This window comes from Neolamprologus multifasciatus, chromosome 14 (genome assembly GCF_963576455.1).
Source record: "Neolamprologus multifasciatus chromosome 14, fNeoMul1.2, whole genome shotgun sequence".
NCBI classification, from domain to species: Eukaryota; Metazoa; Chordata; class Actinopteri; order Cichliformes; family Cichlidae; genus Neolamprologus; species Neolamprologus multifasciatus.
Genome location: NC_140452.1, coordinates 32,780,789 through 32,793,625, shown reverse-complemented (window position 1 = coordinate 32,793,625; position 12,837 = coordinate 32,780,789). Strand labels below are relative to the sequence as shown.

Genomic DNA, 12,837 nt, shown 5'->3' with positions numbered 1-12,837 from the left:
AGGTACTGTCCCTACACACTGCTCCCTGGGCGCCCAATGGCTGCCCACTGCTTCACTGAGTGAATGGGTTAAATGCAGAGAGGAATTTCCCCATGGGGATCAATAAAGTACACTTTCTTTCTTTAAAAACATATAAAACATTGCACGGCCACGCTGTGCTAATTATATATTTTAAAAAATAAATGTAGAGATAGGAATTGCAATTAATATAAATCTCAAAGTATTCACAACATTCCTGAACAGAAATAGGCCTCTGCACCTGGGGTGAGGGTGTGGCCATGAAAACAATGTGACATGCCATTGGATGTTGGGACACATAATAACATGACGCTAAGCATCGGCCAATGAATGTGAACTAACAACCACAAAGTCGCGGGTATGGCTGCACTGTGGGAAAAAATCCTAATATAAAAGTATTTTACTGTGCATTTTACAGTTTTGTTCTGTTTTTCTAGAATATCATTACGTAAATAGACTGGGATTTCACATTTCAAATGTAAATTAATGTTAAATCACTGTAATGTAATAAAACATGATTTTCATGATTATTAAATGTATCTGTACATATGCATATTTAGATTGTTAAAATATATTCACAAATGTATCATGATTTCACAAATATCTGTCCGTTATTTGAAAGATCGAACTGTTGAATTCAAATGTAATGTTATGGAAAAGTATATAAAATGATTCCTATAAGCTTGTTTTACATCACATAAGTATTATTATTATTGCAGTTTAGGGCGATCGTGGCTCAAGAGTTGGCAGTTCGCCTTGTGATCAGAAGGTTACCGGTTCAAGCCCCGGCTCGGACACTCTCGGTATTGTGTCCGTGGTCAAGATTCTTCACCTATTGGTGATGGCCAGATGGTGCGATATGGCAGCCTTGCGTCTGTCCCAGGGCATGCAATCCATTATTATTTAAACCAACTGTTAACTGTATATTTCTGTACATTTACGTATTATGATTCATATTGCAACATTCATTGACCTTGTTTATAGGTAATTTCATTGTTTGATCACGTTAAAATGTTCCTAATTTAATGTCTAAAAGCACTTGGAAAAGGCAGAATCCCATGTAAAATTAGCGCAACAAACTCTATTTTCATTACTGAAAATGACTGTATTTTCATGAGAAAGTTATTTTCTGTTATTTTACGCTAGTATTTTGGCGCCCCAGCTGCCGGAATATTACTGTTTTTTTAAGATTTGTTTTTTCTTTCCTATTTATAGATAATTTCATTGTTTAATCACATTAACATGTTCCTAACTTAATGTTTAAAATCACTTGAAAAGGCAAGAGCCCATGTAAAATTAGCGCAACAAACTCTATTTTCATTACTGGAAATAACCGTATTTTCATGAGGAAGTTATTTTCTGTTATTTTACGGTAGTATTTTGGCGCCCCAGCTGCCAGAATATTACCGGTTTTTAAAGATGTTTTTTGTAACAGTGTGGGATCGTGTTTCATGGAGTGAGTGTGTGTGCCGAGGTGTGAATGCATTGCCACTATTTTGCTACTACTTATAAGACTGACAAACAATGATTTTGGTCTTGGTGGCCTGTTGGACAGCAAACCTTAAAACTTATCTTTGCCCTACAAACAGTCAAAACTGCATCACACACACATGAAAACCAAGGTCAAAACACATAACCAAATTAAATGAAAGCAGTATAAATACATAAGCAAATTAATTAATTAACTTTTACGTTTTCATACATTTTTCCATTTGCCAAAGGAAAAAGTAAGGTGTTAAATTTAGACAACACACACTAGCTTGCTGGGTTTTTTCTCAAAGGCATTTCCATCTGCAGTACTTTACAGTATTCATAGAACACTACAGTAATTTACAAAAATGTCCAGCGTAGTGGTGTGACTATAGTTTTGTATGGTGTTGTATCACTAATGGGGATTAGATTAGTATACTGTTTTCCTGCCGATGCTCAGGTAGCTCTACCTTGGCAACAGACCATGTGATAGAGTTCAATGGGAGAACACGACATTAAAAATAGACTTTCTAAAATTGACTCACTGATCATTCACTCTGTATCAATGGTGAGACTGAAAAAGTGAAAGGAGTGAAATGAGTCACCATGGCAACAGAGCAGCCAGTGGGAGCGTTGGTTTTTGGGGGGGGTAGGTTGTAAGGTCGTGATGGAGGAGTGAGGCACGAGCAGGAGAAAGAGCAGCAGGACAGAGGAAGCGAGCGATTGCGTGGGCAGGAGACGAGGGATGGAGCGGGGGTAGGGGTCAGTGGAGGGAAATAGAGAAAGAGAGAGAGAGAGAGAGAGAAATGATGGCCGTAATCCGGATTAAATCAGTGGGTTTTGGACAATCCCGAGCTAAGATCGTCCGTGCCAACTCCCCACCCACCGTGGCAATCCCGTGCCAAGCCCCAGCCCAAATCAGCCTCTTTGGCACATGCAGGGAGCCTCCACGACACACAAGCAGACAGCACATGGCCATGCAGGGAACATCCCAAACACACTCACACAAAACACACTCCAGAAAAAAAATATTACTAATACCTATTTTTATACAGTGTTTCTATAATCATGCAATCATGCAAATCAATGACAAATATGAATGACTGAAAGACACATGACATAAAATGTTTAAATGATCTTAATTCCTTGGTTTTATATAGATGTATAAGATCAACATAAAGTATGAGAATAAAAGCTGCCACTGTAGCTGGTTTAAAGACACAAGTGTGTGCTTGCTTCGGTTTTTAACACAATTTTAATGATATTCCAGTACAGAAGCTCAGAGATATACAGATATACAGAGGGACATGTTGGAACATTTTGAAAAACTGAGAGTTTGTGTAAAAAATTTAGCAAAACAAAACAAAACAATAGACAACGTTGATGAGATATAAACAAGTGACTGTGAGATGATGTTGCGGCAGCAAGCAAAGGGACCATTGCAGTGTATACTGGGGCCTTAACACGGAGAGACAGACAACCATTCACACTCACACCTATGGTCAATCACTAATTAACCTAACTGCACTTATTTGGACTGTGGACGGAAGTACCTAGAGAGAACCCACACTAACACGGGAAGAACATGCAAACTGCAGATAGAAAGAGCAAGATGTTTATTTTGTTTTTATTTAGCTTCTTCATTTAGGAATAAAATATAAACCTGGGCATGTTTAGTGCATGGCTGCCTTAAAAATGGCAACAGACAACTTTGTCCATCTTTCATATACAGACTCTATGGTTTTATCCTGCTTTTCAGAGGTGGGATCACAAACTGCCTGTAGTAAAATACATGTTTTCTTAGTCTTTCATTTAAATAGAAATAACTGAGTGATAATTGCCTACAGTAAACTATTTCTTTTCATTCCCTGCTAAGCTCTCCCATTACGATTCACATGCTATTTATTGTCAGAAAGCTTGAAGTGAAACGCTTCTATCGAAACCATGTGACGTGATATGAATGGAGCCTCGATAAATGCCACACAGATGCCTGTTGGGAGACACAGCTTTCTCCAGTAAATTGCAGCCAGCATCACAAGTCTTTTCTGCTGTCATTCTACAAGTTGTGAAGTCTAAATTTATCTGTATTCACCTCACAACACTGTCTACCAAGTATCTCTTTTTTTATAATTGGCTACGAGAGTGGTGCAAATGCAACCTACTGCTGAGAATAAAGTGCGCTCCCTGCAGCTCTGCCTCACCGCTTAATTGAAGAATCTGCAAATGGGATCGTGCTTCGTGGAGTGTGTGTGTGTGCCGAGGTGTGAATGCATTGTCACCCCCTATCTGCTTGCTGATATGATCAGCTGCAGACGTGGGGACTGCGACAGTTTTGGCAGCATGCACGTTCGTGTGAGAAAGCGTGTCTATGTGTATGCTCCTGCCCCTGAGTGATGAGTAAATATAGTAACCGCACTGCAAGCTTACGCACACGTTTGTATATTTGGATGACCATCTGGTTATGAGTGCGCACATGTGTGTGAAGGGGCATTTGTGTGAGAAGGCAGTGAATCAGATGGTGCAGCATGTTAGTCCTGGCAGAGATTGTGTGTGTCTTAGCAAGGTGTAAGGTGTGTGCACTTTCGCTATTTGTTTATTCGTGTTGAGTCAGTTGCACTGTGCAGAAGCTGATACTGCCTCTGAGGAATAGTCATCACAAACAGGCACACTATAAACAGCAGAAACAGATGGATCGACCACAAACCAAGTGGTCCTAACAGTAATCCAAGTGAAGTGTTAGGATGCAGCCGAAGATGGGAGTTGCTGTGTGGGGTGCAAGGGGGATAAATCAGTGTCAGAAGAATATCCTTTTCATCTTCAAAAAGCGAGATGGGATGAGATAACAGGATACATGATGATGTGTAGAGGAGTGGTTTTATCTGATCAACAGACAAACATGATGATCAATCAAATAAAATGGAGCGTCTTTACAAAGCCTGCATGGTAATGCTCTTAGTCATGTCTCACAAAAGCATATTGTATAAATAAGACAATAATCTCACAGCCCCAAGCTCACAAAAATAGACCCAAGTGAGAGAAGATCAAAAGCTGACGCTATGCCTTGTTCCAAACAAAGATCAAAGATAGATATTTGTTGTAATTTTAGCCCTCGTATTTTATGTAAGTTGCTTTTTCTTCCTAACCTTTTTATAGCACTGAAAACAGCCAGGCAAGGATGAGTTTTAATTACATTTCATTATCATTAAATCACAGATTCACTGTGTTTTGTAAGCACTGCGTGCACCATACACTTACAGATCTTCTGGGTGGCCCTACATGGGAATTTGTTCCACTGTAATCAAATGTTTAAATATTTCAAACACAACTGTCACCCTTGGTAACAGCTGTGTTTACATGCATAGGAGTGCATTAAATACAATCATGTGAAGAAGTAAGATTTCACAGGACTTTTATGTGCAGTCCTGGACAAAGTTAAGTACAATCTTACTGTTTCCACAGGAATTAAGAGCAAAGGTAGCAGCCAAGTGCTGCTAATCAAATGCATTTGATTTAGTGATAATTAGAAAGTGTGACCACTGCTGTAAAAGCAGAAGTCTTGGCAGTTTGCTGGTCTGGAGCATTCAGGTATGTGTTAACACAATGCCGCAACCTCCACAGGATTGGACGTGGCAGCAAATTCACTCCGAGGTCGGACCGAGTATTGCTTAGAGAAAATGCAAAAAAAATGCAAAAGCTACATCTCACACTCTAGTGGCCGCAGTTAACATGTTAAATGTTAAAGTTCATGACAGAACAATTATAAAAAGACTGAACAAGTGTGGCTAGTTTGGAAGCGTTGCCAGTAGAAAGACTTTTCTCTCTACAAAGAACATTGCAGCATGGCTTAGGTTTGCAAAGTTAATCTGAATAAACCAAAAAGACTTGTAGAACAATAGTGAGTCAGTCACTAATATGCATAAGGAATTGTTCTTATCCTGCGCAAAAAGTGAAAAAAAAGTGATGATGAAAAAAGTGAATCAGACTTTTTGCAAATCCTTGGTGTCATGCTCACTGCCTACAATCCGCATACTATCTGCTTACCACTGTACTGCCATTTATTTGTATAAGGAAACAAGTTCACCTTGAGGTGGAAAAGGTGGTGACAATATGCTACGTTATATGCAGGGGGGCACATAAGTGGTCCGCAGGTGCGCATTCGCTGTCAAAATAAAAGATGCGCACCAGATAAGAAGTTGCAACGCGCGTTTGCGTACATATTAAAGGCACTGTTTTTGTCCGCTAGAGTGGGATTTTCACAGCATATTCTGCACCACATCTCTGTGCATTCATCATTTGTTTGAAGCCAGCTCACCTCCTGCAACCACTTTTCCGAGAATACGCGCTTCTTTTGCGGTTCGGACTCCTTCTGACATTTCTTTGGAGGTGGAGGAACACCAAAGTAATTGCTTAAAGGAGCTTCTTCGACATCTTTAAGAGTTCTGAACATATGTCTGTCCTCCTCCAGAAAATCTTATGTACGCAAACGCGCGTTGCAACTTCTTATCTGGTGCGCCTCTTTTATTTTGACAGCGAATGCGCACCTGCGGACCACTTATGTGCACCCCTGGTTATACGAGACAATCCTGCAAAAAAGGTCAAAGGTTTAGCAGGACAAAGTCTGAATTAAGAAAAGTAAATGGCTTCTGAAACTTTGCAAAGGGTTTCCATGGACACCTCATACCAGCTGTCAAACACGGTAGTAAAGGGTAATAATTTGGGCTTGTTTTGCACCCACAAGATCCCCAAGCACATTAGGGTTACTGTGTCATCTATGAACTCCTCTTTATAGCAAAGTAGAATCTGAAATGCATAACCTGACACTAGGTCATCCAACATGGCAATGAGCAAATCTTGGTATCTGTCTATGGATGCAGCTTTCTGACTAGGATAGCTCACATTAGCTAATAATTTGGCAGTCTAAAAATGGTCACTTCTGGCCCTGAAAAACCAACCAACCATTTCCAGCTTCACAATGAGAATCCACTAGAGGATTACCGAATGGTCCATCATCTTATCCATCCTTTATTTACAGTTTGTGAGTTACATCAATACCCCAAAACCACATTTACTGTGGGTAGAGGTGATTTTTGTAGTTTAAACTCATTGTCTGGCTTTTAAAAAAAAAAGAAATCAGGGATCCGAAAGGTGTAATGTTTGCTTTACTTTGGATTCAGCTTGTGCCGCTAAAGCATGAAAACCAGCATGCAGTGATGTGAAGTTTGTTTATAATAAATAATTCATTACATCACTCTGAGTATCATGCAGTAATACAGATGAGCACAGGGACTGCTTTTCTCGGGTGGGTTTTAAGGTATTGACTTTGTGACAACACAACAGTGGATGCCGGCAGGTGGTTCTTAATAACTGAAGGTGAATCAGAAGTGCGTGGATGCACCACCAGGGACACAACTGGTTCTGCTTTCCACTCCATTTTGTAAAAAGTAGAACGAACCATATGATAACTGCTAAGGATTCACTTGCAAGTTGGATTTACACTGCTGTTGGCAAAAATGATTTTCACTGCACTGTTCTCAAGTGATACGAAGCTAATGACTGCCTGGAAGGGCAGAAAAATGTATCAGTCTAGAACTAACAAGCACATATATGATAAGTAACAATAAAGTCTTCTAGATATTTTAACTATAATTACTTTTTACAGCAGGGTACCAAAGTTAATGTAACAGTGCTTTAAAAAGAAACAATATCTTATAAATGAAGATAAGACTAAATTGCCTTAGATTTTTCCAGGGTGGATCCCATGTTTTTGTGTGTGTGGTATTGTCCAGGTTAAACTAACCCTCCAGTATCATTCTAACACTGACCTGCTCCGTCCTCCAGTGAGGTGCTAACACTAAACCCATAAGCCTTGCTGAGTCACCCCGACAGGGACAGCTTCCCTCTGAGGCTCTGCAAGGTGAATTCTTTCTGAACTTTGACCCCTGCTCTAATCTTCATCCCCTCCACCCTTGAGATGTTTTTATAAATTGATGCCCTCCTAGATGCACAAAGCAGATTGGCATTAATGTACAGGTTTATCATCTACTTTAAATAATGTCTTACAGTGTAACCAGTAAGCTGTCAGCCTGTAAATGTCATAGGCAGCTCTGAAACCCAAATGCAGTGCACAGTATTTAAAATCAAAATCATCTTTTAATGCTGTTTAGAAATGTTTTTTTAAAACCGTAGCTGAACTGAATCCAAATATTCAAAATCACTTGGAATAAATTCCTCAGAGAAAACAGCAAGAAAGTGAACAGCAATCAGGCACAGACCCAAACTGAGCGTTCAAATACACAAAGGCTGATTAGGTGGTCGGTAAATAAAACAGGTGTAACCAATCAAGCAAAAGAAGATTTAACAAGAAACAAAAGGGAGCTAGAAACAAATTGAAACGCAAGGAATGCAGAATAATAAGACTATGCTCATGAACTGCGAGCTTGAGACTAAGTATGCTAATGAAAATACATTAAGAAAATATAAATGTTAAGCACGCAGTGTGGGTGCTCGGTTAATGACCCAGGACCATGACAGTAAATGCCATGTCAACCCTGACCTTAGCATATGTGGAGCGTGAGATTGAAGCAAGGAAGAATAAGCAGCTGGGGTACAGCGAGAGGATGGGGGAGGAAGTACATACGAGGTGTAAGCAAAAAGAAATGAGAACACAAGCTGTGTAATTACATGCAGTTGCTCTCTTTTTCTCCCCCAGCTACAACTCTGCCTCTATAGTAATCCCAATGGAGGCTGGTTGTAGTATTCCAGCCATGAAAGGCTGTGAGCAGCTAAAAAGCAGCTCTTTCCTGCTCTGAGGGCTCATTTCCAGTATCTTTGTATTTCTAGAAGGAACACTAGTGCATACTTGTGAGGCACCGTCAATAATAAACTTATGTTTGACATTTCATTTCCAGATGCTGCATGTAATTAAAGTTTTATCAGCAGCTGTGTAGAAGCCATCTAATGTAGCAGGAATGGCACGAGTCTTACTCCCATCAGTAATTCATAATCTGGCAATATAACATGTGAGGTCATTTTAATAAGTGTTATGTGGTAGCACCGTGAAGGCGCTGACATTACAGCCGGCAGCATCTCAGGGGTCATTACATATGAATGGAAGGAAGTGTGAAAGCAGAGACAGAGAGGGATGGAGTGAATACATGTTGGCGGTCTCACTTGGCTCCCTGTTAGAGTGTCTTTTTAACAGTCTCGCAGGGGAATCTGCCGCAAGCGACTCGATATCGCAGCCTCTTTCCTTTTTTTTCCTGCAATATAGCATCATTTGTGAGCTAAGTCTAATTATGTACAAACAAAATCGAGCGTAGCCTCTACGGGGTTGCGAGTGCTCCACGGGGACTTGCTAAATAAATGCACCATGATCTAAAGGTCATGTGACGACAGAGCTGCAACTTGCCACCAAACAGAGACGCATCGAGTTGCAGTTAACAAAGGTCACTAATAAATATTGGTTTTAGCTTAATGCATGCATTGGAGTGTGCTGATAAAGTGGCATACACAGATACATGCACACATATATATGGATGAGCTCCCTGAGTGAACACTCTTGAGATTTACAAGAGCCGTGCTGAGGAATCCCACTGAGAGAGTGGGCCTTTGTCAAGAACGAGATGGAGACCTTGACTGGAACCATACAGTATTGATAAGCACCTGCTGAAAAGTCTGCATGTGCACAGACACGCTGAGATCAAATGAAATCCTCCATCATCTTCTCTTCTGAAGGGAGACGTTAATGAACTTGAAATGCACATTAGTGATGGGTCGTTCGCGAACGAAATGGCTCTTAGAGCCGACTCTTTGAAGTGAACGACGCGAGCCGGCTCCTTATTGGGAGCCGTGAGTTTTTTTTGTTTTTTTTTTCTCTTTCTCTCACCCTCTCTCTCGCCCTTTTTTCCGCTAAACTCCGCACGCGCGGCCTGTACCTTGCGCTGGGCAGAGGGGGGAGGGGCGTAAGTTACACTTGCAGTAGCACAGGACCAGAGCCAGAGAGAAAGAGAGCAAGGGACAACAACGTCACATTAGAAAGGTATAGTAATCATCCACTATTTTCAGTTGCAGATGATAAAGGATTCAGAAATCATGCAGGCCCATATGACAGAGAATGTGCATCTTCTTTTTGTTTTAATATTTTAATATATATTTAATTGTGTTGTGGTTTGCAGTGTTTTGTGTTGTTTCACGTTAAATTTATTTAAAAGGAAAAAGCTGAAAATTTAAATAGTTAAAAGTTTAAAATGTAAATAGTTGTTCTTTGTATTATATGATTTATTTATTACATTTTATGTGGAGTGAATAAATAAAGTATATCTATGGTGGCCCTTAGAGACAAAGCACGTACAAACTCCAAAACACGTAAAAACTCCAAAACGCGTAAAAACTCAGACGCACTTACAAACCCCGAAGCATGTACAAACTCCAAAACACGTAAAAACTCAGAAGCACGTACAAACTCCAAAACACGTAAAAACTCAGAAGCACGTACAAACTCCAAAACACGTAAAAACTAAGAAGCACGTACAAACTCAGAATCACGTACAAAAGACAACAGAAGTGCTCCAGGATGCTAGGGTGCAGTGTTGAGCTTTTGTTACCTAGTGGCTACACAAGCCAGGAAGTATCAACAACCGGATTTGGTGTGTGGTAATAACAGGTAAATGAATTTTATTTTTAAATTATTTGAATAAATATGAGTGCTTGGCTATAAATACACAAACAATACGCACATGCTTTCAATTGTGTAATTTAAGTGATCTGGGTAGCTCTGTTTTGGAAGTTCAGTAAATGCTAGAAATGTGTTTTGGAGTTTGTACGTGCTTTTTGGAGTTTGTATATGCTTTAGAGTTTGTACGTGCTTTGTCTCTAGGGGCCATATATAAACATATTTGTACGTGCTTTGTCTCTAGGGGCCATATATAAACATATATAAATAAAATATATAAATAAAACCACTACCATAACCACTACCACCACTACCATATATAAATAAAACCACTTTTTTTTACATTAGTAATTCCTTTTCTGCATAATTTTATATTATTGTTAATGATTAAATAATTAAAGCAACAAAACAACCTGAAGAGCCGGTTCGGAGCCGAAAGAGCCGGCTCTTTTTAGTGAGCCGAGCCGAAAGAGCCGGATCTCTAAAAAGAGCCGGAAATCCCATCACTAATGCACATCTAAGCAGTTCAAAGGCTTCAAAATGCTCCAGACAAAGTGCTCGTCAGATCATCTAACAGTGTCTGAAAACCTTTGGGTGCGTTTGGTCAGGCTTACAGTAAATGCTTTACATTTTTTTAAAGCAGAAACAGCGAGAGCATAGTGGTCACTACAGTGACAGCTATTCAAAGGCTGTTTTCTTGTATTTGTGTTGATGGTATACTTGCACATAAACCACTACATTGGACACTGATGTGTCACTCCACACCAAATTCATAAGTCAGAATGTATGTTGTCTCCCTAAGTGGACAAACTCTTAGAAAAGTACATGTTTAAATAATAAAGTTCAAAAATCTTTTTTTCATGCCTAAAGATTGATAAAAATACTTAAGAAAAAATATCCTGATTGAGGTTGTCATAATTCATCCATGAAAGGGTTAAACAGATCAGGACTCACAAAAAACTTATCTTGTCTTTAAGTGTGACTGTTCAAAGCCAGCGTAAATACTGTTTGATTACTGGGGATTTCTGCTTCACCGGGAAATCTATGCTGTAGCAACGTCACAGCTGCAAACCCCTCTGAAACCCTACTCTGTAATGTGACGTGCACCTCCCTAGAAATGTAACTACACATCAGGTCAATGCACCTCGCAACTTCTGTTGTTGTTCTCTTCAGTACTGACAGTTCCTCCTTTGCATTTGCAGCTACTTTTCTCAGAGTGAAAATAACCATCATCATCTCAGTATAAGGTGCAATAATCATAGCATCAATATAAGGACTCACAAATTCCCCAAAGTGGATTGTAAATACTATGAAAATGAATGTGAGGAAACATAAAAAGAAGTGGAAAAACTAGAAGGACACGTATGTTTGCCCCTGAGATAAACAACAACAAGCAGGAACCAGCAGGGGGGAAAGTCCCGGCATTTTATTCGTTTTTGTCAACTGCACTGCATATAAAACACCAGGATGTCAACTGCACTGCATATAAAACACCTACATATAAAACACCAGGATGCGACCACATGGTAATTAACACATTAATAATGTAGCAGCACAAGCATAAGTGTTGGCAGTAACATTGGTCATAGTCTCTACAAAGATTCCTCACAGAAGTCTAAATCCGGCCTTAGATCAGAATCTGAATACTTTATTAATCCCAACAAATTATGTTAATTCATGTAATTATGTGGTCACAGCTGCTTAAAGACAGTAAGTACCAAACTAAATTTAAAAATACAATTATTACAAATGATATAGTTGATATAAAATTGATTAATATTGTTATTTTCTCTATAGCTGATGTGCAAATAACAGCATTAGCCTCCAAATATGCAAGAGTATAATTTTCTGTAAAAATGTGAAAAGTCATGTTGTATTTGAGAATTAGGTATTTAAATATTCACTTTGAGTAGTGAGAGTGTTTCTGCATACCAGCTCTCAGAGTGCTGCATTATCTGTTGATTTGGCTAAGTTTAAGAATTTACTGAAGTCAACAAAGTAAATTATTTATGAGAAAATTAGAGCAAATGCAACTCCTTTACGCCTTTACTCCATAAATACGCCGGCTCCTCTGTCAGGTAGCCAAGAACGAGCAGTGCCACCTAAAGAGGCTCAACATAAGGACTGAAAATCAGCCAGAAAAACTTGTCCTGATGGCTCCAGAGAGTGAATGTGTGATAGAAAGACGTGCAAATGCTTGATTAAGGTTGTTCTTTTTCCCAGCAGATTCTGAATAAAATTGAAAAATTGAAAGATGGAGAGGATCATGTCTTTGAACTATTAGTATCATAGAGTCATGTTTTGTAGTATTGAGATTGGAGAGATATTTTGCTGCTATTGTTCATAATCATCCTCATTACCATTGCATTAATAATACAATCTGCAGTACTGATATTGCATTCAGATATTTAAACATATTGGCAGAGGCCTGAGTGTATTCAGCAACCTGCTGTGTTTGAGTTTGCTTGGTAACAGATGACTGAGAATAAGTCAGGAAGTATACTTCTAAAATGTCCTTTTTCCCTCTGTAAAGTGTGTATTTTGGTTGTAATTTTGAGGAGCTGTTTGGATGATGCTATTTGAATAACCAGGTTGTTCATTGTTATCTTTTATACTTTTATGTTCTTTGATTGGGCTTTTAGTAGAGGTTCTTGATTGGAACATTTGTTCAGCGTATT

At 39.2% G+C, this 12,837-nt stretch overlaps 1 protein-coding gene across 1 annotated transcript in view; it reads right to left on the bottom strand.

Moving 5' to 3' along the window:
• gjd1b (gap junction protein delta 1b) overlaps window positions 1-12,837 on the bottom strand; it is a 39,743-nt gene that overhangs the window by 19,378 nt on the left and 7,528 nt on the right. The gene's annotated exons all lie outside the window — the stretch shown is intronic.